Source organism: Mastomys coucha, unplaced genomic scaffold, assembly GCF_008632895.1.
Source record: "Mastomys coucha isolate ucsf_1 unplaced genomic scaffold, UCSF_Mcou_1 pScaffold21, whole genome shotgun sequence".
Taxonomy (NCBI): domain Eukaryota; kingdom Metazoa; phylum Chordata; class Mammalia; order Rodentia; family Muridae; genus Mastomys; species Mastomys coucha.
In genome coordinates, this window is record NW_022196904.1 from 36,090,082 (window position 1) to 36,095,428 (window position 5,347).

Below are 5,347 nucleotides of genomic sequence, written 5' to 3' on the forward strand. Positions count from 1 at the left end.
TCAGAAATCCTCCTGCCTCTGCCTCCCAAGTGCTGGGATTAAAGGCATGCACCACCACTGCCTGGCTCATTGTTCTATTTTAAAGGTTCATCTATGTTGCCTTATGTGCCAGTATTTTTATATCTCTTTGTATAATATTCTATTGTATGGATATACCACATGTCATGATTTAGCAGTAGGCCAACATTTGAATAATTTCTCTTTCTTTCTTTCTTTTCCTTTCCATTTTCTTTTTTTCTTTTTCTTTTTCTTTATTTTTTTGAGATAGGGTTTCTTATGTAGCCTTGGCTATCCTGGAACTCATTGTACAGATCAGCCTGACCTTGAACTCACAGAGATCTGCCTGCCTCTGTGTCCTGACTGCTGTCTCCATTGCCTGGCCATTTGGGTAATTTCTATTGAAGGCTACAATGCTGCAGTGAACCCTGGTACACAAGGGTTGTTCATTTTATTTTGTTCTGAGACAGGGTCTCAAAAGTCTAAGCTTGGAGAGATGGCTAAACAGTTAATCTGGCTGCTCCTGCAGAGGACCCAGGTTCAATCGCCAGCACCCACATAGCAGTTCACATCTGTAACTACCATACCAGGGATCCAGAGCCCTCTTCTGACCTCTGCAGGAGCCAGGCACATATACAAACACATGTATACACATGCCGACAAATATACCCATACACATGAAAAAAAAAAACATTTTAAAACACCACCGAAGGCATCATGATCCTCCTGTTTTAGCCTTGTCAGTGTCAGGATTGCACCACAATGCCCAGGTTTTTTAAGGTGGCATCTTGCTATTTTGCATAAACTGGCCCTGAAATCTAGGAGGCAAGCAATCCTTCTGCCTCACCCTCCTGAATAGTAGGCCAACAGGTAAGTGCGGCATCTTGATTTCCCACGTCTGCCAACACACATTATTATCCTTTCCACCTTAACCTCGCTCTGAATGAGAAGTCAGATTTCATTGTGGTTTTTAAATTTTCTCTTCCTGGTAAAATGTGTGTCAAAGGGCAAACTACAAGAATCCAAGTAGTTTTAAGTGGGGTCTGGTGGCACAGTCCTGCAGTCCCAGCACACTGGAAATAGAAACAGAAAGGTCAGGAGTTCAGCTACAATGTGAGTTCTAGGCCAACCTGGGCTACAAGAGACCCCATGTGAAGAAAACAAAAACAATAAAAATAGATTTGTGTGTCTGTCTGTCTGTGTGTCTGTGTGTTCATGTGTGTGTGTCTGCATCTTTGTGTGTGTGTGTGTTTACACACCCCAAGCCCTAGAAGGACCAGTGTGCAATTGGTCTTATTTTTGATCCTAGAACTGACCAACCTTGACTCTATAGAAGAATGAAGCATCTTCCTCGGGAAGCAGGCAGGGGAAGATGCTTTCTGCAGAGGAAGAGCAAAAGAAGCAGAGAGAAAAATCACAAAAAAGCAGCTTGATGGTCCCAACTTTGGCTTCTCATGCTGGCTGACAAGGTTGCTCAGGTGAGTGAAGCATTTGCACCACACTGACAACTAAAGTTCTACCTCTGAGGCTGAGGGGGTAGAAGGAAAGAGCTGAGCACGGTGCGTTGTCCTCTGACCTCTACACACATGCTGTGGCTCACGAGTGCCATGTGTATATACACATGGATAAATAATAAGTACAGGTGGAGAAATAACAAACAGCAAAACAAACAAACAAAAAAACCCAAGGGACACCAAGGGGACGTCAGGTAAGTTGGAGCTGAAACTACTGCAGGCATTTGTTGGGGTCATCTGAAGCAGGTGCTGACATCAGAACGCCAGCCCTGGGATAGAGCAGCTCACAAAAGTTTGTTTAAAAAAAAAAAAACACAGCAGATGTGACATTTGAAATTATGTATACACAGTCATGAGGCTGAAAGTCCACTGAGTGGCACCATCTGTCCCTAGGTATGTCATAATAAAATGTCCCTCCCCCACATACCATGTCCCGTAGGCTGGGGTGGAGCCAACGTTGGTTGTTTAGCAGGCAGGAGGCCGCACCAAAAAGTAAAATCCACTAAAAAGATTTGAGGGGGATGACCTTGAGCGTGTGTGTGTGTGTGTGTGTGTGTGTGTGTGTGTGTGTGCAGGGCAGGAGGAGCAGCCTGGACAAAGGAGGAATAAATCCAGTACCATCAGACACCAGTAAGGCTAGGGTGGGTGGAGAGTTTTGAGTAAAGAGAGTATGCAAAAGATCTGAGAAGGAAATGGGCCAGACTTGGACACCCTAGCTACTCATGAGGTTGAGGCAGGAGGATTATGAGTTCAAGGCCAGGTTTACAGAATAAGTTCAAGTGAGGCTGGGCAACTTAATGGCACCTGTCTCAAAATAAAAAGTAAATAAAATATCCCAGTGAGGGGTTTTGGGCATGGCTCATTGGTAGATCAGAACTCCAAGGGTAGCATGCGTTTGTCTCTGGGTTCCATCCCCAGTCTCCGGAGGAGGTGGCGAATGCCCTTGTTCCATCCCCAGTCTCCCGAGGAGGTGGCGATATGGTCCCACTAGCACGGCTGTATGAGGAAGAGCATTTTCTCCTAGGTAGCTTGGACGACACTGTCAGAGAGGAAGAAACTACCAGCGCTGGGTTTGGTTAGGGCCACAAGCAAGGAAGCTGCAGAGGTTGGTGTACCTCCCAGCGCTGAAGCCCAAGATGCGCCAAAGACAACCTCAGGGGTCGTGTTCGGAAACAGCCCCACGCTGCCACCATGTGGCTGTGTAATGATTTGCAGACAACACTTTACAAAGTTCTTTGCTAGGCCCACCGTGATATGAGGGTCCCAGAATGAGGGTGACAAGAAAAAGTGAGTGGTTATTTAAAGAAAAATTGAGGACATGACTGCTCCCAGGTATGGTTGAGGAGAAGAGAACAGCCGGGCCAGAGGTATCTGGAAGAGTCCACACTGAACCAGGCCAGCGGACTGAACTGGCTATGGGACAGGGGAACACGAAAGGAAAAGGGGCGGGGTGTGGGAGGGGCACAAGAAAGGAACCGAGGACCGAGAGACCAAGAGACCGCGTAGCCAAAATGGCTGAGGTTATATAGATATCAGAGAAGCTGATGGAAGAGAAGGGAGCTCGGGGGCTGGAAAGGGTAGGGAGCAGTGTGAAAAGTACTGAGAGGAACCAGGACTCTGGAACAGGTATTACCGGTAATGAGATAGACAAGGGCCAACATCCACCTTGATATGTTAATTAGGCACCTCAGTTAGCCATTTGGGTTTCTTTGAGGCCCAACAGCTGTACCTGAGACTGCCTGAAACTAGACTCTGCCTGCTGTTTTGTTCTTTTAAATTATTTATTATTTATTTTATGTATATGAGTACACTGTAGCTGTCTTCAGACACACCAGAAGAGGGCATCAGAATCTCATTACAGATGGTAATGTGGTTGCTGGGAATTGAACTCAGGACCTCTAGAAGAGCAGTCAGGGCTCTTAACCACTGAGCCATCTCTCCAGCCCCCTAACAGAATATTTCCTTCTTCTCTCTTTCTTTCTTTTAAGATCTATTTATTTATTTTATGTCTGTGGGTACATTGCCTCTGCCTGCTGTTTATGAGAAGGCTGGGACAGGGTGGGCATGGGTAATCCATAGAATATCTCTTACCAGTATTTAGTGGGTGGTGGCTGTTTCTAGGTGCTAGGGAAGTGTTCAGGAATCAATCCATTAATTTTTAATTTTAATTATGTGTGTGAATGCAGTGGTCATGAAGGTTAGAAGAGGGTGTCAGATGCCCTGGATCCGGGGTCACAGACTTTTGTGAATCATCCAAAGTTGGGAGCTAGACTTAGGTGCTCTTAACCACCAAGCGCCCCCTCTGGTTCTATATTATTATTATTATTATTATTATTATTATTATTATTATTATTATTATTATTATTTTAAGAGTCTTATGCAGGGCTGGAGAGATGGCTCAGCAGTTAAGAGCACTGATTGCTCTTCTGAAGGTCCTGAGTTCAAATCCCAGCAACCACATGGTGGCTCACAACCACCTGTAATGGGATCCAATGCCCTCTTCTGGTGTGTCTGAAGACAGCTACAGTGTACTTACATATAATAATAAATAAATCTTTGGGCCAGAGCAAGCAGGGCCAGAGGAAGCAGAGGTCCTGAGTTCAGTTCTCAGCAACCACATGATGGCTCACAACCATCTGTACAGCTACAGTGTACTCATATACATAAAATAAATAAATAATGTAAGACTCTGTGAGACCCTTAGAGAGTCCTAGCCACCATGTGCTACCCACAGATCACAGCTTGACAATGGATCGCCAATGCACATGGGGTTGCTCATCCAAGTAGGAAGAGGCAACCCTGAACTCAGAAAACACACATCTTTTATACTTTACAAAGGCAACAGGGCTAGTTGACTTATTCTGATTGGTGCAGTATCAAACAAAGGATCTCTTCAGGCATTGGTTGGCTTGCTTATGAGGGCTATTTTTGGCTTCATTGCCCCCTTACCTAACTCTTGTACCTGGAAGGCCCCTGAAATGGGGCGAGTTGGAAAGTCCCGGAATTTTTGTAAGGTCAGGTTGTTCTTGGACCCCAGTACAGGGAGGGGTAGAACACCTAACCTTGTTCTTACAGGTTATGTTCTGGTCAGCTTTTAGTTCAGCCCAGCCCTCCTGACCTTAAAAACTTTGTTTGTTTGTTTGTTTATACAAGCAGATATCTCTACTATCGATAGTTTTGGCTTATTATTTCTTTCTCAAAAGTCTTGTTTTTACCTTTATTTCTACATTCTCAGAACTCTGTTTTTCACTTTATTACTTCAATAAATCTTTTTTTTTTTTTTAAAGAGTCTTTTGCAGCACACATTGTGGCTGGTGTCCTTGGAGGCCAGAAAAGGGATCTGGATCCCTGGATCTAGAGTTGATAAAAGGCTGTGAGCTTCCATGTGGATGCTGAGAGGTGGCTCCAGCTCTTGGTGTCAGGTCCAAAGGAAACTCCACTTTTCCAAGTTTGGGTGGCTAGACAAAAGCCAGTATTCCTTGTAAGCTTGTAAAGCCAGTTCCCCTCTACCAAGGAAGTCACTTCTCTTACCACTGGCTGAAGGGACAGATGGCTCTCTGTGGAGGTTACTTGTATAACAGAGTGCACACTGGCCTCCAGGCTCCCTCAGTAGTGATACTGGTAAGTGAGTATCACTGGTAAGTGGTACAAGCACTGGTAACTGAGTGCATGCTCGCACCCTGACTCTGCTCAGCTCCTCTCTCCCCTCGCCCCTACCCTACACTTCCTCCAGCTCAGGAGCCTCCATCTCCAAAGCTACTCACTTTTCCTTATAACCCTGCTATTTTGGCTATGCCCTCTCTAGATCCCCACTCTTTTTTTTTTTTTTTTTTTTT